This window comes from Onychomys torridus, chromosome 5 (genome assembly GCF_903995425.1).
Source record: "Onychomys torridus chromosome 5, mOncTor1.1, whole genome shotgun sequence".
Lineage (NCBI taxonomy): Eukaryota > Metazoa > Chordata > Mammalia > Rodentia > Cricetidae > Onychomys > Onychomys torridus.
This window is the reverse complement of record NC_050447.1, coordinates 14,869,580-14,894,980: the sequence shown is the minus strand read 5'-3', so window position 1 is coordinate 14,894,980 and position 25,401 is coordinate 14,869,580.

Genomic DNA, 25,401 nt, shown 5'->3' with positions numbered 1-25,401 from the left:
TTTCTTTGGCTCTGGTTTCAGAGCCAAAATGTATTTGTTTCACTGGCTCTTTTTAATCTTTTGGCTCTGGTTCCAGGGTCAGAGTCTATTTCTTTGGCTGGTCCTTTTACCCTACATGGTTCAAGGCATTTGTCCTCTAGCATACCCTCAACACTAGACCCCCAGAGAAACTCCCCAGACATCCATTCCACTGTTGACCCAAGTCATGTAGACCATGGGGTCATGGGACCAGTCCCTTCACGCACTTCAGTGGGTCATAGATGGGGTAAATGTTGGTGTGTGCCAACCCAAAGCCCTGTATGTGTACCTGGGTGGCTGCTAAGTTGGTCAGTCCATGTGGGAGCCCACAAAAGCTTTCTAGTGAGATCTGAACTTGCTTTACACAGCAGGACTGCATTAGAGGATGGCTTGACCACGTGCATGGTTACCAGGTATTTGGGATGATCTGCACTTGGCTGTGCTGGAGGGAGGTCTTTTGTTCCATCTCTTGGCATTCCTTTAAAAGCCTTTTAGTAGAGACAGAAGGGGCCAGCAGGTTTTGACCCAGGCCCTCCTGAGGCTATCCTGTGTTTCTAACTGTCTCTCTTCTCTATATTTCTATCTACACATTTCTCACTTCTCCCTCCTGAAGAGTACCCTGGGGGAAAAAGAGGGTGCTGGTCTCCTTCAAGTCTGGGCTACTGGGACCACTCCTCTCAGGTGAGGGGCAGGGCCATGTTTCCCAAATGTGAGGGGCCAGCTCTCCTATTAGGGGCAGAGCCAGCTTTCCTAGGTATGGGGGGGGGGGCGGGACAGCTCTCTCTGGGTCAAGGATGGGTGGGACCAGCTCAAGGAGGCCCTTGTACTTCAACTCACGGTTCAACACACAGTTCACATGGGCCCCTGTGGTTAACATGGCAATGGACATCAACACAAACCCAAACTGTGGCAGGACCAGGGACCCAGACATGACCAGCAGCAGCAGCTTGGGTCTGGATGTCACCATGGCCATGGCTGGCAGGTTAGATCGGCATGGGTCCAGCAGCAGTGTGGTCCCCAAACTCCAAAATGGTCCCAGGTTGTGGTAGAGACATTGGGCATTCAAACTAGCTTTTATGATAACCTCAGCCACAGACATTGACCTTTGGCAGAAACCTGGGCCCAGATGATTCCATGATCACAGGTGGCAGCGAAGACCATTCAGGTTGGCATGGCCCCAGAAACTGCATGGTCACAGGTGGTAACCTAGAGGCTGGTTATCTTTGTGGCCTTTGATGGGAATGTGGGCCATGGACATCAACATAGACCCAGCTGTAGTAGGACCATGGACCCAGACATGGTCCTCAGGAGCCTCTCGGATCATGATGTTACCATGGCCTTGGGTGAACTGCTCAAGCTTCTCAGATCAGCATTCCCCTCTAAAGGTGGCCCTCAGACAAAAACATGGTTTCAGGGGGTGGCCCAGACCTCATGCATCTGCAAAGCCTTCAATGGTGCCAGGAGCCATGAATTCCAGCACAGACCCTGGCTGCAGTAGGGCCACAGACCCAGGCATGACCCCTGGCTGCAGCTTGGGCCAGTTGACAACCTGGTCATGGGTGGCAGTGCAGTTTCTTCTATGATCTTATTGAAGACCTGCTCTAAACCCTTGACCTGGGATTCTTCTCCCTCATCTTCACCTATAATTCAGAAGTTTGGGGTTTTCATGGTGTCCCACATTTTCTGTATGTTCTTTTTCCTGTGTTTTGAAAACACTTCCCATCCCTTGCTTATCTGGTCTAGATTCTCGGTTTTCTCTTTGAGTTCTGATATTTTACCGTCTGCTTGGTCTATTCTTCATGTAAGGCTTTCCCATGACTTCTCCTGCTGAATTACCCGGTTCTTCCATTCCATCTTCTTTTCAGCTTGAGTCTTCTTGAATGCTTCTGTCTCCTAACTGCATTCTGGGTGGTGAAGCTGGGCTCCTGTCTGCCTGGCTCTCAGCCAGCCCTCCTTCCATTCTTGCATCAAGAATGGGTTGACCCCCAGAACATCCCTGGACTCACTACATTGGTGGCTTTTCCCCCTCTTTGCCACTAAAGCCCAACACCCCTTGCTTTCCCTCTGGGAGGAGTGAGGAAGGGTCTCATGTTCCCAGGCTAAACGGAGGGGGAGGCCTTTGTATGGCACGGGCCAATGGAGAGGCTGGAGAGACATGTATCAAGCTCACAATGGCTGTCCATTCTCTTTTCTGTTTTCCTGATCCATGAATACAGCGAGGCCTGGTCTGGAAAATGACACTCACGACACTCGTGTCTTATGATTTGTAGTGTTGTTTGGAGGGCTTACAAAGTTGCAGAAGCCCAGGCTCCAAGATTGTATGCAAAGTTGGAATGCTGGTTCTGGAGGGGAGATCTGGATGTCAGCTTGCAGCCTCTGTGTAGGTTTCTTAACATCTTGGGGCTGCTTCTGTAAGATAAAATGCACAGTAGTTCTAATTGTGAGCACTCCATGAGATAGCTGGATAATGTGTTTAGAACTGGGCCAGGTACGCAGCAGATGCTTCATAAGCGGCCAGTGTGAATTTGACATAGACAACTGGGTCCTGTGGCAGCTGACAGATAGCGGGACCTGGGGTAGCTGACAATGGGAGTGGTGGACTGGACTGGGTAGAAGGTTCAGAACAATGCCTGGGCAGGAGACAGTAGAGCCCAGTGTGGTGGCCATTCAGAAACAATAGCAGGCAAGTTCAAGCATCTGCCTCCCCAACTTTCTGTTCCAGTCGGTTCTCAATATCTGAGCAGGAGCTGGGAGGACCACTAGGAGCAGCTTTGTCCGCCATGCATTCACAACTCCTGGAGGTCAACAGAGGAGGCCATTCACAGGTTCTGGTCTTCTTGGTATTTAGGTGTTGCTCTGAATGGGGCAGGTTGCTCAGGAAATCCTATTCTATTTATTGTGACTATAATTTCAATAGAAGAAGTTCGGGGGCCACAGGGGCCACAACATGCTGCATGGTGGGATGTGCACTGTGCACCAGCCACTTCCTGACTGCGGCCCAGCCTGTCAGGACTTAGCTTGGAGTCTTATCTTGAGGAGAGCTCTGGTGTGGAGCTTTCACACCAGGTGAGCAGGGAAGATGGGTGACACACATCCACAGATGTTGCAGCTCTCTGTCAGGGACCTGATGCTAGGATGTGGGAGAGAGGAGGCTAGAGTGAGATCCAGTGAGGAGAACAGCTTGGTTGTGGCCTGAGAATCTTTGATGTTTCCTGAGCTCTGCCCACCTTCTGCACCAGATGCTGAACTCATCTCCAACCAGCAAAGGGGATGTTATTGACTCTCGTTACAGCTGGAGAAATTGAGGACTGAAGAGCTTTGGTTAGCTGTAGAAATCCTGCCTTGCCAGCAGTGGAGCCCAGGACACCTGCCCCCCAGGTAAGCGTGCATTGTTCTTCACTTTTATAGACGAGGAAACAGCTGGGCAAGGGAGGCCCCACAGGAAGCTGTCAGAGACTCAAGAATTTAAACAACAGGGAGATGCAGAGATGGCTCACTGGTCAAGCAAAGCAAGCACCCGTATGGTGGCTCACAACCGTCTGTAGCTAGGGGGTCCAACACTCTATTCTGGCCTCTGTGGGAACTACATGGATGTGGTACACAGACACACATTCAGGTAGAATGCCCATACACATAAAATAAAGTAAATAATATTTTTAAAATATTTAATTAACAAAAAGGATTTAAGCACAGAGAACAAGTACCAGAGGCTCTGCCGCTGTGTGGAATTGGGGATCTGAGGCTGGGAGGGGAAAGGGAGGTCAGCCCTGCCAAATTAAAGTAGGTAGGAGGGGCACACTCTAGGGTGTTCCCCTGGCAACTGTGGTCAGCAGCATTATAGTGAAGATCTCAAACTAGCTAGGATGGAGGATTCTGAATTTCTCACCCCGGAGATAAGTACAAGACATGCATATGTTAATTACCAGAAATATTATTATACAATGTATGCATGTGTCAAAACAACACACCAGACCCATAAATATGTATAATTATATCCATTAGGAATAAAATCTAGAAAACTAAGAGAAAAAATTTTAATGAGCTTCAGGCGTTGGATCTAGCTAGTCAAATCCTCACAGAGAACCGGCAGTAGTTCACTCACTACACTAGCATGCAGATGCCTTGTGTGTGCTTGGGGAAGTGTGTGGGGCAGCAGTTACTGAGGTCTGGGCTGCAGTACTGGAGCGGCAGGTACCAGGTCTAAGAGGAGGGGACATCTTAGTGGCCGCTGCACAGCAGGGGGCTGTGCAAACTCCACATTTCAAGACTGATTTTTAAAAGGAAGCTTCATAGGTATTTGGCCACTTCTTGTTCCCAGGAGCATTCTATGTAACCCTGCTGAGGCTGCTGTCAGTGCCGGGCTCTTCTCTGCTCTCTGGCAGGGGCTGGTGAGGTGCAAATGTGTGGATTCAGAGACCAGCGCACTAGGACTAGGTCCTGACTCTGCTCCATGGCACCAAGCAAACAATGATAGCACAGCACTCCCGGTCACTACACTTAGCATTGACTCCTGGGACAAGGTCTTAACTCAGCCTCAGTGTGATGTGCAGCAGGCGCCTCACACTATTAGGGACCATGACTGTAGAAAGCAGCTATGTGGGTGGCAGGGCAATCACTCTTCACTGTGATCCAAGCTTCTCTACCTGTGCTCAGCTTCTTGCCACACATTCAGCCCCCATCCCAAGCCTACCATGGGGGCTACTGAAAGAGTGTCTGTGTCTGGTATGACTTAGAGGCTGAGTGATCCCTAAAAGTCCACAGTGTTGGGATGGACTATGGGGCACTGAGAAGTAGTCCTTAGGTGACTTGCCATGTCTTGTGGTGGAAATGTGATACTGGGTCTGTTTCCACCCTCGGGTTCCAGCTGTCAGAACATTGCTGAACATAGATAACATTGTCTATCATGACAATGGTCATTGACATTGACCCTTACTAGTGGTAATAAATGAGGCTGCCTGGTCTTAGACCTGGAGCCTTCTAAACTGTGAGCTGAACAGACCATCTGTCCTGCTAAGTGACTGTCTCAGGCAAGTTTGAGTGAAGGTGCAGCATGGCCCTCCATTCTGGTACCTGGTGTGCTGCTGAAGGCTCCACCTGTTTCTGCCTGCCTTCTGGCCTTTATTCTCAGGTCGTCCCTGACATCCCATTGGAGGCAAACCTTTCCCATGGGACATCCTGGGCCTTAAGTCTATTGCAGTGGCAGTGTTGTTGGCCCAAGGGATATTTAGCTGTATTTGGAGGTGGTTTTTGTGGTCATGATCTGTCTGGTGGGAATGCTTAGTGTCCAGGGGTAAGGAAGTTGCTAAATATCTCCTAATTCATGCACAGGACAGCCCAGTAGAAAGAATTAAGCCTAAGCTGCTGTCAGTTGTACTGAACTGAACTATCCCGTCCTATCAGATAACAGGAACACATGCCCAGATGGATCAGATTAAATATGATAAGTGTCAGGGGAAGTAAGGCTAGACCTATTCCAAAGTGCAGAGGTGAGCAGACATAGGCATTCTAGAAGGAAGCAGTGGCCTCACGGTGCAGAGACAAATGCAGCTCTTCTGGGAGTTCCGGTAGTTTTCCTTTTCCTCCTGGATCCAGCCATGCCTGAAGCCTTGCTCTATCTGGCCAGAACTGGGTCCTTTCCTCGTGCACATGTCTGAGTTGAGCTGATTCTAATACATGGAAGAACAGCACAAGCCACACTCGTAGTGTGTAGACTTCACCAGATTTCTTATCCTCCCACACCTGGTGGCCCCACTCCAGGATGGCTGTCTTTTCTCCCTCCTGCAGCTGGTGGCTTCTATTTAGGGCTGTAGCCGTGGCAGCAGCCATCTCTGCAGCAGCACTATATGCAAGCGTCATTGTGTAATGGAAGCACCATGTCAGCTGGGACTGGGACCAAGATCAGATGTGGTTTGTGGAACAGCTGCCCGCGCAAGGCTGGCGGTTAATTAAAAGCCCCACACATTTAGTGATTAACTAATCACAGCATGATGGCAGTCAGTGACAATGGGCGACTTCTCTGCTGGAGTCAGAGGAGATGTTGCACGTGTCTGCCTGGGGCCACCCAGGGCGGCAGGAGGCCCAGGAACCCCCACTGTGGCCGCCTCAAACAAGTTGCCAGCATAATCCCAGCTCTCTCTCTGCAAATTTTACAGGGTGAGGACCCAGGTAGGAGGGGGTATGCCCAGTTTTTCAAGGCATCCAGTGGGCAAGGCTGGAGACGCAGGAGGTGGTCCTCTAACATTTGTAGTGGGCCCTGGCAGGAAAAGTAGAAAGAGCTGTCCCTGGGGACAGGCAGAAACCTGGGGTGAGCTTGGAGGTGGGAGAAAGGACATGGCTCTCTTCAGTTCCTGGCAGTGGGAGACAAATTAGGTGTGGGGTGCGTCACGCCTCTGCTTCAAGTAACCTATGTGACCGTTGACACAGTTTTTAACTTCTCTACCTCAGTTTCAGTTTCGTTAGACCTGTACATTTTAGAGTTTACAGGGCCGTTGTGAGGAGACAGACACACAGTGGCTAGGAGCTCAGGAAGGATGCACTGTCAAGGGCAGTGGCAAAGCTGGGGGCTACTTCTTTTAAGGTCATCCAGGTGAGCCATGGTTGTAGCTCTTACTCCCTGTGTGTTCCTTAGATGCAGAAAGCTGGGGACTGACAGTCAGATCCTGGGCAAGTATTTCCTTCAGCCAGGGTCTACCTCCTAAAGGCTCCATAGCCTTCCAACAGGCACCACTGGCTGGGGACACGTGTTCAAAATGTGAGCTTGTGGGGAAGGATGTTTAGATTCAAACTATAAGAGCATGCTATTGTACCACGGTAGGAGACATTTCAGGTATATCCACACTCTTGTACAGTCAGCATCACCATCCAACCCCCAGACTTCATCTTTCCTAACTGAACTCCATTATCACCCAGACCATAGTGCTCACCACCTTCAATAGCAACACAGGCTGGCCACTATCCCTTTAATAAATGAACCTTCAAGGGACACTCCAGATCCAGACTACAGCAGGTGGAGTCTGACCTGGTTTTTGTCTTTTGTGACTGGCTTATTTCACTTAGCACGGTGTCAAGGTTCATCTTGCTGCAACGTGTTAGAATTTTCTTTCCAGGCCCGAACAAATGTGCCCTTATATGCTATACTACACTTCCTTTTCCCACTCATCCCCTGGTGGGCAGTTTCTTCCGCTTTCTGCTGCTGTGACTAGTGGTGCTATGAGCTTGGGTGTTTAAATGATCCGTTTAGCTCCTGCTTTCATTAATGCAGTCTTTTAAAAATAGGAAATAGTGCAAGTAAGTCCAAACTCCACGTTCAAAACAAGATGGGGTCAGTAAGGACACTGTGGGCCTTGTAAGTGCCAGCACGCTCACTCCAGCATCCCCATCCCTTTCAAGCTGTTACCCCAACCCCAGCCTGACTGTTGGCTTGGGATTCTCTCAACTCCTCTCGAGGCCGAGGCAGATGAATTATGGAGACAGTTATGTATCTTCCTTCCCTTGGAGTTATTTTGCTAAGCGACAAACAAGAAGGGCTCGTCCATGCGCAGTGTGCAGCAGAGCCCCACAGGGCAGCTCCAAGGTTGTTCTGAGACCAGAGGCTGCTCTTGATCGCCGCCTGTCGGCTCATCAACCCGCTGAAGCAGACTAGAAGGCAAGCGTGGCCTCCCACCCAAGCAACAAAACATAGTTCAGCTTCCACTGTGAGCAGGAGGGCGGGCAGGGCAGGGGGAACAGAAGGACAGATGAGACCCATCGGTTGTGGCCCGAGGAGACTATTCAGGTCAGAAACTCAGGGTCCTTTGTGTGAGTGGCTGGAGGAAGTCGAAAACAGCAAGGCGAGATTCAACTCAGCCCATATCCTTGGCAGCGTGATTGCGTGTTTGTGCCTATGTGTGCACATGTGCGAGTATGCCTGTGTGTCATGTTTTGTGTGTACACCTGCGTGTGCATGCACAAGCGCATGAGGGTCTGTTGGTGCACACTGGTGCGCGCGCGTGTGTGAGTGTGTGTGTGACGCGCCCGCGTTCGCTGAAGGCGCGGTCCCTGCTTGGGCTGGCCTAGAGGAGGCGACTGTTCCAAGTGCTTACTTGATGCTATTCCGCCATTGACCAGCAGATGGCGAGAGTGCAGCGGGAAAGTCAAGACTGCAGGCGCTGTGCTCTGGGGAGGAAAAGAAAGAGACTCAGACTGGGAGTGAACCCTGGGCTACAGTGGCTACAAAGGTGTTGAGCCGGTGGGCAGGGTGGCTCACACGGTAGGCAGCTCTTCACAACCGCTCTGAGGCGGTTATCCAGGGCCAGTGCTCTCTCGGCTTCCCGCCTTTCCTGGGACAAGGTCAAGTCCGGCTTCTACAACCTCCTTAACCTTTCTGACTTCCCTGTCCAAGTGTACACTCTTCTCAAGAGCTGGGGCTTGCATCTAAGAAAGGCGGGCACAGCTCAGCCATAATCCAGGTGCAGGAGAGCGGGGAGCTGGATGGGGACAGCCCAGCTCTGGTGCTGGACTTCCAGAGCTTGTCCAGACTATTGTGACCTTGGGACTCACTGCTCCTCTTGTTGCTATTTCCTCATTCCGAAGAGGGTCACACTCCACCCTCCACCACTCGGTTGGCCCAGTGACCAAAATGTCCAGAGCAGCGCTCAGGGTACACCCCTCCCCGTAAACCGTGGCTCTACCTTCCTTTCCCAAAGCCTCAGCCAGGAGTTTCACTCCCTTGTGACAGTGTTGATTATGGGTGACATGTGATTAGGTCTTAAGTTCTTTAACTCCCGGATGCATTGTGGGCCATAGGGGCCTCTTCCCTCTCCTGTTACAGGTGCTGCTGCTCTGAGTCCTTTCTAAATGTCCGTGTCAAACTTTGGGACTTCTATCTCCAGCACTGCGAGCTGAAGGAACTTTTGATCCATCCTGCAGTCTGCTCTGTGTAGTAGCGGGAAGCAGACTCTTGCTAAACTCTGAGATGGGATTAACCACGCCACCTTCACTCAGATTTGGAGATTTGAGACCCGCATAAACCTACACAGCAGGAAGCAAATTCGATACCCTTCCCTGTGGCATAACGGCAGTGCAGAATTCTCCCGAGAGAGGAGACATAGATGGGGGAGGGCAGGACTCCCTGACATAGCCCTCATCTGACCAGTGGTGTCCCTTCATAAAGCTGGAGGAAGGGTGAGTCTGATGCACAGCCCTTTCAGGAAACACAGGTTCCAGAGCAGAGGTCTGGAAGCTGGCCCAGGGGACCCAGGAAACCCTGCCAAACCCTCTGTCCCAGGTGCACTGAGATGTCGCCTATTCCACCTTGGCTGGCTGACAGGGAGGCTTGCAGAGGCCTGTGCAGAGAGCAGACTCTCTGCCTCTCTCCCAGAACCATGAGAGGGATGCCTAAATCTAATAAGTTAATCTAGACTCCTAGAAACAAGATTAAATTTTCAAATAAAGGCAAGCTCTGACAGCTAAGGCATAAATCTTTTATTTAAAAAAGAGACGAAGCCATTCAAATGCAATCAGCAGTGACAGACGCAGGCAGGAGCTGACTCGGATAGAGCAGGCACTCGTGGACTGGCTCCCCCTCGGTGACATATCACAGAGGGCGACCTGAAGGACAGTCTGGGAGTGTGAGCGAACAGTGGGGCCTCTGCATCTGTTTCCACATTGCTTGTTGGCCAAGGGGCTGAGAGTGACAGTGTCCTCAAGAATATGCAGGAAGATGCTGGTGTAGATGGGAAGGAATCATGGTCCCATGCCACCATCTCAGCTGCCACAAGAGGACAGGAGAGAGGGAGGCAGCATCTTCCCGAGGTTTCCAGACCACCAGCAAAGCCCCGTGGGATAGGTAGGTGGCTGTGAGGTAGAAGGAGAAGCCAAGAGCAACATTTGTCTCAGCCACTGGGTGGGCACTTCCACTTCCCAGACATTGCCCGTTCCCTACCTGGTCTTGGTTCATTCTCTCAGGCAGGAGAAAGCACCGAAGGAGCAAGTGAGCTGCTCAAGGCTGCATAGCTTCTGAATGGCCAAGCAGAGGCTCAGCCCAAGGCATGCAGGCTCCAGTGCCCCTCTGTCTAGCACTTCTCAGTTCCCAGACACCTTGAGATGCCACCAGCTTTGCAAAAAACACTGACACCTCATTTGTTCTAATTCAGGCAAAGAGAATGCTTTCTGCTAAAATCCTAAATATCACCTCCTCTGGGACTCTTAAGATTCTTGCCACCCGACCTCTTCAGAGCAGCATGAACCCAGTCGCCTCCGTTTGCATATATTCTCCAAGGACACAGTTCCCAGGAGGACAATTCACAAATCCATGTCTTGGGAAATGCTTCATAGGATGCTACAGACAAACAGGGCTTTGTTAAGTAAAGCTGAGGGGTCCTGCTGACTCTTGTTTGATTCTTTCTAGAACAGCATTTCTCAGCTTATGGGTTGCAACCCCTTTGGGGGGGGTCTAATGACCCATTCACAGGAGTCACTTTAGACCATTGGAAAACAAAGATATTTACATTATGATTTTTAGCAGTAGCAAAATTACAGTTATGAAGTAGCAAGGAAAATAATTTTATGGTTGGGGGTCAGCACACATGAGAAACTGTATTAAATAAAGTATTGCTGCATAAGTGAAACAGAGAAGTGGATCTGGGGGAGAGGGGACAGGGGGGCTGGGAGGAGCAGAGGGAAGGCAAACTGCAATAGGGATGTATTGCATGAGAGAGTAGTAACAAAAGGGCTTTTTTTTTTTTTTCAGCATTAGGAAGGTTGGGAAGCACTGTTCTGGAGTTACAAAACACATCACAATACTAAAGGCTTTGAGAAATCATGCAGAAAAAAAAAATCCTAAATAGTTAGCCCAACATCTCCCCAACTCACATGGACATCAAATGCTTTAGTTTCTCTCAGGATATAATGATTAAAACAGTCTGAATTATGGTTTGATGTGGTGTATCCCCTTAAGTGTTCATGTATTAGAAAACTAGTCCCCAGTATGATAATCTTAAGAGGTGATGTGTCCTGTAAGAGGTGCAATCTAGGAGGAGGTCCTTGGATCACTTGTCTCAGAGGGACTAGGTGGTTCTGGCAGGGTTGAGTTCTTGTGAAAGGAAGCTATTTTAAAAATGAGTTTAGTCATTCCCAGCCTGACTTCCGGCCTTGCTCTGTGCATGCTATCCTCACAACATGCTTGTGCCATGATGCCATCTGTATATGTGAAAAAGCCAGGGGTCTTTGCCAGAGCTGGCACTTTGCTGATGGGTCTTTGAGTCTCTGAAACTGTGAACTGAATCTCTTTTCTTTACAACATTGCCTGCCTTGGGTATCTCCTTGAAGGAATGAAAACTGATTGTTGCACTTTGTGTAACAAGGAGTCCATTTTGAGAAATATTGACAAAGCTATCATCTCAGGTTGGCCCAAAGCTTCCTGCTTCTCCAGAATGCATGGAATTCTATCATGAAGTACCAGAAGCAGTTATCTGGATGCTGGAGAAGGTGCACCTGGTGCTGCTAGCCCTATGTAGGATTAGCCTCCTTGGGTAATTCCATGAAGGCCTTCACACTCATATATGATGGTCATGCACACAAAATGTTTAATTGATTTCCTGATCCATGGGTTCTTGAGGTCTGGCAGGCTTTAAGTTGTCATCCGCTAAGGTCCTTTAGGTGGTTTGAGGCATGCTCTAGCCTTGCAGGATGGTGAAAAGATATTGGAGGAAAGGCTGCTGATGGCGTCCATGTGAAGGGGCCAAACACACTCCTTGACTTCTAATGGGAACCTGAAGAGTTGTGCTGTCACATGATCAGTGAATGGATGAAGTGGAGCTGGAGAGCACCATGAGGCTAGGTGAGGAGAGACCCCTCTGCTTCCACAGCCCTGCACATAGCTCCAGGCCTCACATCACTGCAGCCTGACCATAGGCAGCACGAGGAATATCGATGTAAAGGTGTCAGTCAAGGGTGGCTTGGCACCAGTCTTTCCCATCAGGAGACAACAGTATGTTGGCTCTCTAGGAGATGCCCACATCTGCTTTAGCTTGTATGTATTACATGGAACAGGCCTCTCTCATATCCAGGGTTGCCATGGCCCAGGCCTGGACTACCAGAGGGCACCATCTTTTTGGTTACAGATTGACTCAGGAATATGGGACCTAACCAGGACTTAGTGCCAAAAGGATATACCATGGAACTTCTATGAAGAGGAAATATTTCTCAGGATCATGGATGAAAACAGATGCTAGGAGCTGTTTGCAGCCATATTGAGTTGTGGGGGAGCTCATCTGAGATCTTCCATGGGGGACATGAGGGACGTGCAACCCAATTATCTCTGGAAAGCTCTTGAAGTCTGGGTCATGCTGTGATCCAGCCTTACACACATGGACCAGTGCCTTCCTATCTTAAGATTGGTGAGCCCTTTCTGTCCCTTACAATGGAAAGAACCCTAATTTCCATGTCAAAAAATTCTCAGGGAGCTGGCCAAAGATAGTTCAGTGGTCAAGAGCACTGGCTGCTCTTCCAGAGGACCTGGGTGTGATTCCCAACACTCATGGGGTGGCTCACAACCATCTGTAACTGCAGTTCCAGGAGACCCAACACCCTCTTCTGACCTCTGGAGCATCAGGCACCAGGCATGCACATGGTCCACAGACATACATGCAGGTGAGAAACCATACACATAAAATAAAAATAATTAAAAAAAATTATCAGGCCTGGGCCAGATGGCTGAATTAGAACCCTCTGCAATGTGAAGATTGGCCTGCATAACTACCTACCTACCTACCATCCATCCATTCATGTATGTATGTATGTATGTGTATGTATGTATGTATGTATGTATGTATGTATGTATGTATGTATGTATCTGTCCGTCCGTCCGTCCGTCCGTCCATCCATCCATCCATCCATGTATGTATCATCTATGTATGTATGTATGTATGTATGTATGTATGTATGTATGTATGCATGCATCATCTATGTATCTATCTATTATCTGCTCTATGTCTGTGTCTGTGTATGCTGAGGACTGTATTCTGAACAGTAGCATCTGAGCAGAGGTAATGTGTGCCTCTCCAGGCTCAGCTCAGGAAAATCTCTCTGAGGGCTTGTTCATGAGTTTGCACCTCTGGATTGATGCAACAAATATAGAAGTCCAGTCAGAAGGTGGCCAGCCGCAAGGAGAAAGGAAGCACCACCATTCTTAGAAGTCCTGCTTGAGGCTGTGCACATGAAAAACAAGCATCCATCTGCCAAGCACTGAACTCCAGGGCTTTGCCTCTTTGCCCATCACTGTTGTTTCCAAGAGTGAGGTTTGATGGATTTTCTACGAACTCTGGGCGGCAGTCTGGGGATGGCATTGCATGCCCGCTGGATGAGAGGACAAAAGATATTCTAAATAGCCAGGAAGATGCAGGCAGAGCGAGTTATGACAATGTGTCCATCCTCAATCCAGTCTCCTTCTCTTCCCAGAGACACAACATTCACGCCCATTCTCTTTGCTTATCGGCTTGCACAGAAGACCCCAGCCACTGGCTCTGTCCACGGTACTGAACAAACCTGTAGCCCTGGCTTTATGTCTAAGTGTTCTCTTTGTGAACCTTTTAACCACTCCAGACAATAATTTTGTTGTAAAAGGAGAAAAGTACTTTTATTACTGGACTGTTGTGACAATCAAGTAAAGAGGAAGCACTGAAAGGGTTGGTGTGTTTTGTAAATCCTCTCCTCTGTTTTCATGGGAACCTTGTCGTCTCTCTCCTCTTCACCTCCCATTTAGCAGATGAAAGAGCCATCAACTTCATACTCAGGCATGATACTGACTTTACAGGACAGACCCTCATTCATGGTAGTTTGAGTGAATTAAGAAAAAAAAAAACAGACTCTAAGAGAGATTGTCCTTATAATTCTAGCTATGGCAGGCAATAGGAGGCTACAGAACATTCCAAGAAAGTTTCAGAGCAACTTGTGGCTTGAGAAGTGTGACTTCGTGCCTTGTCTCTCCTACACAGGGGTGGTGGCTTGGTGGTCCCCAGCTCTGGAGGATGAAGGGACTGGCTTCTTGCCACCCACTGCTGCTCTCCGAAGACATTCTGTTAACTAGACACATTGTACTTATTAAGGAGTAGCGAAATCAGATCCTCCAGTTTAATTAATGAACACATTTAGAAGTGATTATGCAATAAAAGCAGTGTCGAGCTTCCCCTTAAGCCTGTGCTTTCGTTAGTCTGTGTGGCCCCACTGCTGACTAACGTGTGGGTTCCCTTAGGGTTCTAAACTTTCTTTTGCCAAAAATTTACAGACTCTGATGTTTTCCTGTGAATCCTGGGATAGGAGTTTATTTCCTTTCTTTCTTTCTTCTTTCTTTCTTTCTTTCTTTCTTTTCTTTCTTTCTTTCTTTCTTTCTTTCTTTCTTTCTTTCTTTTTCTTTTTCTTTCTTCCTTCCTTCCTTCCTTCCTTCCTTCCTTCCTTCCTTCCTTCCTTCCTTCCTTTCTTCTAGCTCTCTTCCTTCTTTTTTGAGGGGAAAGATTGCTATGTTGTTTAGGCTGGCCTTAAGTTTACTACTCTCCATTTACCCTTCCAAGATGTGTGCCACCAGCTTAGGAGTCATTTCTTTGAATAGATCTTAGGAGCTTACCTGCTGTGACTAGGCTCTAGGGACTTGATGTGCTGAAAGGGGTGGAATTAAACCTGAGACCTTACCTAGGGTTTGCTCAATCCATACCCAGGAACTGGAACTCATAACCTGCATTCCCTTCACCACGATGGGGGCCTGGAATAAGAGCCCCCACCTCTGTGTGTGTGTGTTATAAATCCTATCTCTGTCTTTTCTGTCTCTCTCTCTGTGTGTGTACATGCATGTGAAACTGGAAGTTGGGCTTTTTAATGAAAAAAGTGCCAAGGGAAATAGTCCATTGGTATCCTCTCTATTTGTATGCTCACCCGTACTGCCACCATGATGTGGGAAGCTAGTTGAAATGAAAAAGTGTTTGCTGGACAGAAAGCTAGAGGTAGGAAGTCAATGGGCTAGTCTTGATGACACTGACTTCTTACCATAATATCTGCTAGGATGTAACCTCCCAGGGTTTTGGAACCTGCTTCTGACCCAGATTGCTGCTTTTAGCTAGCGCTTATCTTTCCTGGGATCCTGAGTCAATGTGCTTCTTTCCTGTCTGGGGTTTAGTGGCAGATGAGTCTGTAACTTTGGTGTGGCTGCGCATTAGATTGGCCAGCTAGCATGGCCTTGGGGGAGCAGGGCAGGCTTCTTCCACAGGTTGCTGGGCTCCTTCCAGAAAAGCCCATGGATCTGGATGATGGCCACAGACAGTTAAAGATGACTGTGATGGTATGATGAAGGTCCAAGACACTTGACACTTTGCTCCACACATCCCACCTGCCAACAGAATGGGACCATGGGGAGGTGAGGTAGGAGATTAAGGGTCAAGAGATGAAAGAATGTGCTGTCCATGGGCAGCAGAAGAGGTCTCTCTCAACACACAGACTCTGCCCCAGGCTGCCAGGGATGACGTGCCTAATGTTGTCTCATTTCACCAAGGACTTGTTGCAACTTAAAAGAGACACAAATCGATAAAACAGGTAGATAAGGAAGATCAGGGAGCTAAAATGAGGTCAGACTATCACTGGCTAACCTCACAGAGAGTGAGGATTAGGTTAGTGTTGAAGTCTTCCTGCTGCAAATCCCTGGTAGTCATCTGAAGTGGAACGGAGCCTCCCAGTAGCCAAGGCTCAGGTGGAAACATGACTGGCTCTCCCTGCACTCCAAGGGTCAGTGGAGAGTATTTCTGTGGCCATGTGGAGGAAGAATCCCTAACCAGGTCTTTCCTGAAGGGGGCAACACTCCAAGGGTCCAGGAAGGAGACCTCTGCAGATGCCATTTGTTGTGTTTTAAGAGAGGTTTCATTCTATATCCCAGGCTGATGTGGAGCTCACGACGTAGCTCAGGCTGGCCTAGAATTCATAGCAATTCTCCTGTCTCAGCTTCCCAGGATCTGGGATACCTGGGATACCACATATGAACCACATGCATATTTGAAGACAAGGTTTCGACAGAACAACTGGTCCCTGTGGGGCTTTGCAGAGCAGCCCATGTGTGGTAGGGGAGGAGGCCTCATGTATGTTACCTGAGAAGTGGCCACTTCAAAGGGAGACATGCTTGGAATAACTATCTACTTCTATTTAACAGGTAAGCTGACAAAGACAGCACAGTGGGCACCCCAGCCTTTGCCTGGGGCAAGTTTAGGTTTATAGCAGGGGTGGCTCTGAGTTGGGCTGCTTTGAGAGTCTGCAGATCCCACATGACTTGGGCTGCTGTCATTCAGTGAGTGGGGCAAGAAGATCCTCCTCCTCATGCTCATCAATGCTGGCTGACGATGAGCAGGAGGCCTGAGGCTGTCAGCATGTGGGATATGTCCCAGGGTGGCTGCCATGTCCTTATGCCATGCGAGTTGCTACCCCCAGTGAGTCATCCAGACAGTAAAGATGTTGTTGCTGGTTTCTACTCTCTTGGAAGGCCCATCACCCAGCTCCCAAATAAATCACACACAGAGGCTTATTATTAATTATAAATGTCTGGCCTTAGCTTGGCTTGTTGCTAGCCAGGTTTTCTTAATTTTAAATTATCCTATCTACCTTTTGCCTCTGGGCTTTTCCCTTTTCTCACTTCTGTATAGCTTGCTTTTTCACTCTTACTCCGTGGCTGGCTGTGTGGCCGTGTGTCTGTGTGGCTGGCCCCTAGCATCCTCCTCTCCTTGTTCTCTTGCTCTTTTTTATTCCCCTCCCAGATTTCTCCTATTTATTCTCTCTGCCTGCTAGCCCTGCCTATCCTTTCTCCTGCCTCACTATTGGCTGTTCAGCTCTTTATTAGACCAAGTAGGTGTTTTAGACAGTCACAGTAACACAGCTTCACAGAGTTAAACAAATGCAACATAAAAGAATGCAATACATCTTTGCATCATTAAACAAATGTTCCACAACATAAACAAATGTAATACATCTTAAAATAATATTCTACAACATAAAGAAGTCACAGGGTCTTTATGACCAAGCCTTGGAAGTTACCCCCTGCCATGAGTACCCAGGGTCAGTTCTACTCCATGTGGGAAGGAGGTCCATGGAGGATCACCCAGGGAGGGGCACAGTAGCGGCAGCCATTTTAGTTAAAATGAGTCAGTAGGAACTAGTGTACATGGAATCCAGGCACTGGCTGAGGTTGCCACCAGCTCCCCATTGCTGACGAGTACGCAGTTATGTGAGTAGCAGCAAATTAGAGCTGGATTTGAACCGATGTCTTCAAGAGTCCAGGACCCATTCTCCTGACTGCATCTCCAGGCATGTAACTCCTCCTGCCCTATCTGTTCAGGAAACCAAGCCAAAGAGCCCAGGAGCTGGCTGAAGAGACCCTGTCTTGTGTGTGCCTTGCCCTGTTCCACATCTGCCAGCCAGGTGTAGAGGACCTGCTCTTATCTTGAGGAGGTTTGAGGGCCCTGCTTCTCCCTGATTTGTGAGCTGAGTGAGCGAAGGGCACACCTGAATTTCCCAGTTACTTCCGTACCCTTGTCCTTATCTATGCCATCAAGAAGTATGCTTCCTTTGTGCACATACGGCAGAGGCTGGACCAAGAATGACAGTTTGTGCTAAACCTGGGGCCTCAGCCTTCCCTTCCAGCTGGCGGCCATGGCTCCAACATCTCTCTAGAGCAGAGTGAATGCATGGACAGCCAGCCACTAGAAGGACATGTTCAGGCTGTTCAGCAAAGCACAAAGGGAAGCAGTTTGTTTTGGTTCAGGATTCTGGAGCTCCCAATGGAGTGGACCTGTGGCTCTGGGTCTGTGGCTGTGTAATGGGTGGAGCAAAACTGTCCACCTCAAGGTAAAGAACAAAGACAGATGGGGAGACTAGGATTGCACAGTCCCCACTTCAGGAATGGACCTCCCATGAGGCCTCACCTTTTAGAGGTTCAATACCTCCCAGTATCATCATCTTCAGGATTATGCCTTCGGCACAAGCATCCTAGAACCAAACTACAGAAACCACATGGGTCCAGATTGGCTGGTAAGTTTAAATCTGCTCTTGACACGCCGGCTTCCTCACCATTTCCAGTCTAGAGTCTTCTCCTGGTCCCACAGCCCCAAGTAGCTCCACCATGCTCACTCACTCCAAAGTGTCTCCACCCAGAGTCCAATGCTCCCCCTCATGCCTGTTCATGGTGTTTTCCAGGCCTCCCTTACTGTGGCCTTTTGCTTTCATGCCAGGGATACATTCACTCCCAGGCTTTCTAAAGAAAATCACGGAGGGGGCATGTTGACATACACCTGCAATCCCAGAGCTCAGAAGGCTGAGGTAGGATTAGGAATTGGAGGCCAGCCTCAGCTACATAGTAAGACCCTGTCTCTCAGTCAATTAACCAATCAAAACTAAATGAGGTGCCAATGCTCCTCTGCTGTGCAACTTTATCGCTGCAGGAGGTGTATTTGTCTCTATTCATGGCCTGCCATGGTGGAAATGTTACCAAACCTTGAGGGAGACACTGGCAGTGTGAACGGCTTCAGGACAGAATGACAACTCCTGGCCATGGCAGACAAAGCATGGAATGACCTGGTCCCCACTCTTCACCACCCTCCCCATTGCTCACTGTGCCCCACACTGAGCCTGTATTCTGGTCCTCAGCCATGCCCAGCTGTTGCCTCCTCAGGCCTATACACCCCCAATCCCTCTGCCGGTGTGGCTTCACAGATGGCTCCTTCCTAGTCTTGGGTCCTCTATCTTGCCCACACTCATTGGTGCCTCTCTGTTGTAATACCTGACTATTTCATAGTGGTACTTAGCAATTTCAGAAGTCATCCTTTGAAAAGTTTGTTCCATTGTATGACCTTTGCCGTCCTGGACAAATCTCTCCATAAGCTAGAGTCTGCTCATCTTGGCTGTTCTTGCATCCAAAATGCTACAAACATGAAGGTCCTATTTCATGGGCTGCACATAGATGCACAAAGGCAAATGTTCATTTTTCCTGAGTGAGGAGTCTAGACCCTGCACCTAGTGTCCTGCCTTAGCATGGAGTGTTCCATATATAGGTGAATTACAGAGATGTCTGTCTGCTAGATTGCTTGCCTTTCAGAGGACAGCCTGTGCATTTCTGTCTCTCTAGCACCTTGAAGAGAGATGCTGAGAGGGCCTCTGATTTGAATAGAATCTTCTAGAAGCACTGTGCAGATCTGGTCTCGTCTTTGGGTGGATGGGGTGGGGTGCTGTGGAAGCCAGCACTGGGGCTGGCATCTCAGTCTCAGGGTCTGGATGGTGAGAGTGCAAAGGTCACACTCACACAGCAGACGTGTTGATGGAAACCAGGAGGATCCGCTCCCCATGCCAGGAATCAGAGGAGCACACAACATCATTCTGACACTTGAAAATTGCAAATTTGAAAGGTTCCTTCTCACCTGCCAGCTCTGCAGGCCACCATTGCCTAGCTGGATTCCAGACTTTCCCCCAGGGCTAGATTTCCCAAGGCCCCAGAATTAGCCAGTGGAGGTTCTTTCTGACCCCACCATGTACCAACCCCCCCAGTGTCCAATGCTTGGAGTTTGCATTTAATCAGGACATTGCCAGTTACAAGTGACTTTGTTACCTGAAAAATGCTAGGCTTGAGTTGCTTCCTGCCAGCTGCATCCAGGGTTCCAGGGTGGAACCTTTTCTTAGTCCATTCTTCCTAGAGAACCTCCATGTGATGGGGGTGGGGTAAGGGGGCCCTTGAGCTTAGACTCATTCTTCTGAGTTAATCATGAACATCCAACTCACTTCATCCCAGCCACTCATTCTCCCTCAAATAAGCCAGGCCCATCCTGCCTTAGGATGCTGGCATTGGCTCCTGCGAGTGCCTGGAAACACCTCCTCTCTCCCTACAGCTGTTGCTTCCCTCCCACCTGTCACAGGGTTTAGCCCACAGTTATCTCCTCTGTTTAAAACTGCAATGTTCAGTTTTCTTGTCTCACTCACTTCCAGTGAAGTTACTGACTCACTCTAGCCAGTACTTATTCATTACTGCTATTTCTTCAAAACCCACTTGGATACCTGTGTGGTTCACCGGTGAAGCCCAGAGTCCTATTGCACAGTCACAGGGATGACTGGAGCAGACAGGTAAATTAACCCTGCATTCAGACCCTGGACATATGCAGTGAAAGACCTCTGAGTGTCTGTGTTTCATTTGCTGGGAGGGAAGGAAGTGCTCCATTCCATAAAGCTAGCAGAGGAAAACCTGACACGCAGTGGTCCACCAGACCAGTCCACAGAGAGATGTGCAGGCTGACATGTGCTGATCACAAGAGCCCTGGCCTTGGAAATGGCAGAAAGTTCCACCATATTATCGATGGCTCTCACCTGCAACCTGGAGAAGGTGCAGTTCTCTCCAGCTCCACTGTTACCATGAATACAGGTAATGTTGGTAAAAATTCATACCCAACCAACAATTTAGAACAGTCAACAATTTTTTTTTAAAGTGCTACCACATGAGCTTCAGGTGGCGATACCTGCTAAACAGGGAAGCAGAGCAGAGGCTCACAGTCTAGAGATGGTCCACATCGCTCTTCCTTCTTGGAAGCAGAAGACAAGCACATTGCTAAGGATGGCAGTGAAGCTTCTCCCAGATTTGTTTGCAAGTTGCCTTTGCTTTTATTTTCATTCCCTCTCAACTGGAGTGTGGGAGTGGGTGGGCAGCTCCCTGCCAACCCATCATTCCCCTGACATTTCCCACTCACACGACTTAAATGAAGAAAAATGCAGACTGACCAGGAGCTGCTGGAGTTTGCAAGCCTCTCTTGGAGGCAGCTGGTGTGTGGAGAAGCAGAACCTAGACCAGTTGCAGGAACGGATGCACTCTGACATTAGTGTCTTTTTATTGACACAGTGTTTTATCAAAATTCGTCTCAGGGGTAGAATATCCGTCTTCATATTGACTTAAAATACAAGGTAATGCAGGGTGGACATCCCATCTACATGTTATGGACCTTTGCATGCAGCTGTAGATAAATAATCAATATTTTATCATCAAATTATGAGCTAGACTTCAGTGCTTTGCAACAAGAATCTGGAGATGCATAGTGAAGCACAATAATGCTTTTCCAAAAGCAAAGTGTCTTTTTGCATCTCAATAAGGCTGCTTTTGGCCATCCTGAGCAGGCAGCCTCCCCTCTAGTCCCAAGAAGGATAAGGTGGAGATGACAGTAGACCATGTTTGGCTTTGCTGTCTGTTGGGTGCGGTGCCGGCTAGTTTTTATGTCACCTTGACATAGCTAGTCAGTTGGGAAGAAAGACCCTCAGATGAGAAAATGTCCCCACAAAACTGGTCTGTGGGGATTTTCTTGACTGATGATTGATGTGAGAGGACCCAGCCCATTGTCGGTAGTGCCACCCCTGGGCAAGTGGTCCTGGGTGGTATAAGAAAGCAGGATAGGCATGCCATGGGAAGCAAGCCATTAGGTAGCGTTTGCCATGGCTTCTGCTATAGGTTCCTGCCCTGGTTTCCCTCAGTGATGGACTTACAAGCTGTAATGTGAAATAAACCCTTTCCTACCCAAGTTGCTTTTGGTCATGGTGTTTCATCACAGCAGTAGAAACCCTGACTAAGACAGAGAGTCAGTTGCATTAATGGGCACACACTGCATGACCCACAGTGCTAGTGCCCCACCCAGGTCCTTGCTGATTTGTGCCATTGCTTCTGCACACATTCCTGCCAGTGTCACTGATCTTGAGCGGCTCTGAGGAAGAGCCTGGCTGCTGGTGTTCCCTGGGAGCACCTTTTGGCCAGAGACTGGGAGTGAGGGAGGAGAGAGCAGCTCAGTTCCAGCGCTGTGCTCCCTCCCCCACCTCTCTGTCCAATTTCTATCCCTTATTTTTGTCCCCTGAAACATTCCCTCCATATGACACATGAAGCCTCGTCACCAGATCTGCTGTTGGGGGCACTGACACACTACTCATTCCACAAACACAGTACAACGAACCACATGGCGGGCAGAGGGCAGAGATGGGATGCATCGGAAATGGAAGTGGATATGATTGACCTGTGTCCAGTTGACTGCAACGGCTATGAAAAACCCCTCATCTCACATGGCTAGGAAGTTAGGGAGCTCCAGGGCTGGCTGCTCCAGCTCCTCAGACAGGGGCCACTGTGGGTCTAGCTCTTTCTCGGTTCATTGGAATATGGCGTGGCTTGCCTGTGAACCTCAACACTCTAGACATCACATCTGGGTGAGACACACTGAGGAAGAAGAGGCCAGCCTTTCTTGTGACTTTCTCTTTAAATCTGGGATACTATTCCTATGAGTCCCCAATTCCCAGCCTTTGCCTCACTGGCCTGAGAAAGTCCCACATTCCTTCTTGGGCCACCTTGGGGGAGGGCTGGCAGGACTTTTGTGTCTGTGAAGCCTACCTGGGACCTGGGGATAGGGGTGGACTATCTTATAGTTGCAGAGGTAGCCAAGCTGGCGATACCCAATGCCACTGGCATTCTGCTAGGAAGGGAGATGGTGGTTGCAGCTGATGGAAGCTCTGTCCCCTGCACGTCTACCTTCTGCCTCATCCATTTCGTCCCTGCACTCCTTTATGACTACATACCCTGTCTGTGATTTGACGTGGTTGGATTCCTTCTGGTGTAACGAGAGGGCAGCACCCTGTCTGTACCACTCACTGTGGTTGCCGTGGGGGCAATTATGCTCATTAAAAACTTGATGAATAAGTAGATTGTGAAGGTGATGAATGAATGCACACATGCATCTGTGTTGGATGGCACAGACGCAGAAAAGACTAGGGTGGGCTAGCCACCCTTTCAGTGTCCTGTGAGGACAGCAGGGGTGAGGGGTCCTTGTGCAAGGAACCCAAAGTCGGTGGGAACAGCAGCTTGGGGCAGAAAACCTCAGCTCCTGACCCTAACTAGCGACTTTCAGTTTTCCCTGATCTCTGAGTCTTACTGTTTGTTTCCTCTGGACCCAGTCACCGGACAGTTTTCTGGGCACTAACTGTGAAGACACTGGGGCTGCACGTGATCAAGGAACAGGTGTCAGGGAGCTGTGAGGCTCTAACTCTGGGCACAGAACCTGCACTCCGAACTATTCTTAGGAGTGTGCAAGCTGAAACTGTGTATAAAGAGTACAGAACATCCCAGGTGAAAACCGGGCAGGCATATGGGAGCCAGGCTTGTCTGAGGAAAACAAGGCTAACATGGCTGGCCCTTGGGGGTGGGGATACTGCATGAAAAGAGAACATCTGGGGCCACATGCAGGCAAGCTGCAAAGGCCACACACACGTGGGTGTCACTGGATGTGGTGAATGAATTCCTGCAACTACATTTTAGGGGTCTGGATGGAGCAGCAGCCCCAGCAGGGGACACTATGCCACCTCCAGCCAGATGAGGACTGTTACTACAGTTCAGACAGGAAGGCAGAGAAGTGGCCAGATCTGAGGGACACAGTGGCTGAGGACAGCTAGGCATGCTGCTATTGCTGGGCTTCAAGGACACTAGTCAGTCCCCCCCACTCTTCTACTGAGCAAATAGGCCAGTTCTCCTCAGCAAGGAACAAGCATTCCAGGCTTTGTAGGGGGAAGTCTTCACTCTCGGCTCAGGGAATGGAGTAGGAATCAAGTGTAATACAGTTAAGAAAAACCTTGCCATCAATCATGTTGGCTTAAATTAAGTGCAAGGTCCAAGTGGGTTGCCTGGCACTGTTCCACAGCAGAGGCCAAGGTGGGTCACCAGCACATCTGGGTGGTTACCATCTGAAGCTGGAAAAGGGTTCATGATTTTGGGAAGAACAGACATGTGGGTCTCTCTCTCTTAGAGAGAGCTGGTGGCCTTCTGTGGGTCTCTCTCTCTTAGAGAGCTGATGGCCTTCTGTGGGTCTCTCTTTTAGAGAGGTGACAGCCTGCTGTAGGTCCCTCTCTCTTAGAGAGAGGGAGCAGCCTTCTGTAGGTGCCCCCCTCTCCCTTGAGAGACAGTGGCCTTCTTTAGGTTCCTCTGGGCTGCTGGTTTTTATGTCAATTTGACATAAGCTAGGGTCATCTGGGAAGAGAGGACCTCAATTTAAAATCGCCCATATCATACTGGCTTGAAGGCATGTCTGGGGAGCACTTTCTTGATTCCCGATTGATGTGAGAAGGCCCAGTCCACTTTGGAAAGTTGGTCCTGGGTTGTATAAGAAAGCAGGCCAAGGGACTGGAGAGCCTTAGCAGTTAAGAACATTAACTGCTCTCTCTGAGGACTTAGGTTCAATTCCCAGAACCCACATGGTGGCTCACAACCATCTGTAAGACTAATTACAGGGGTAGAATCTGATGCCTCGTCCTCCTGGCCTCTTTGGGCACATGTATGTGATACACAGGCATACATGCTGTCCAAACATCCATACACAGAAATTAAAAATAGATAAATCATTTTTTTAAAAGCAAGCAAGTAGGCTGAGCAAGCCATGATGATTAGACAGCATTCCTCCATGGCTTCTGCTTAAGTTCCTTCCTTGACCTCACTCAGTGATGGAGTGTGACCTGAGAACTGTAAGCTCAAACAAACCCTTTCCTCCCCAAGTTGCTCTGGTCATGGTGTTTATCACCACAGAAAACTAACTAGAACATCCTCCATATCCCTTTATTTCCCTCTGGAACCTGAACTCAGTCTACAGTCTAAAGGAAGGATGGTTAATCTGTTATCTGTGTGCATATATTAATTTCACCACTATCACAGTTTAAAGCCAATTTTTTTTTGTTTTGTTTTGAGCTGAGGATCGAACCCAGGGCCTTGCACTTGCTAGGTGAGTGCTCTTCCACTGAGCTAAATCCCCAAACCTTAAAGCCAAATTTAAAGCAAGCTTTCATTAAATACTCGTCAGGTGGATGGGCTCTGGCCAGGTCCATACTCAAGTTCCTGGGAAATGGCCCTGAGCCATGGACTGCAGTAATTTAAGAAGGAAAACCCATAATTCATTGCATTTCCCATCAGGTCCAATCAAGAGCAAGCATACATCCTGACATATTTCTTGCCTGTGAACCTCCCACCCACATGTGATCGAGCACATCCTCTCCAGATGGGTCAAACAGACTTGTTTAGGGGGGTGAAAACATGTGGCTTGTTATCTTCCATAAACAGCCACCACCAGCATTTCAGGAACTATCTGTCTTTGCAAGAGGCTTACAGATCAGAGATATTTCTGTTTCATGGATCTCTCAGGCATAACAATTAAAACTTAAAATGTAACTTTGGCTCTCTCACATACATGTGTATGAGTCATGTGTATGTTCATGTCAGGTTTATTCCTCAATCACTCTCCAGTTTACAGACAGGATGTCTCACTAGCCTGAAACTCACTCATTTTTGAAGACTGGCAGGGCAGGAAGTCCCAGGGATCCTTCTATCTCCTCCTCAGC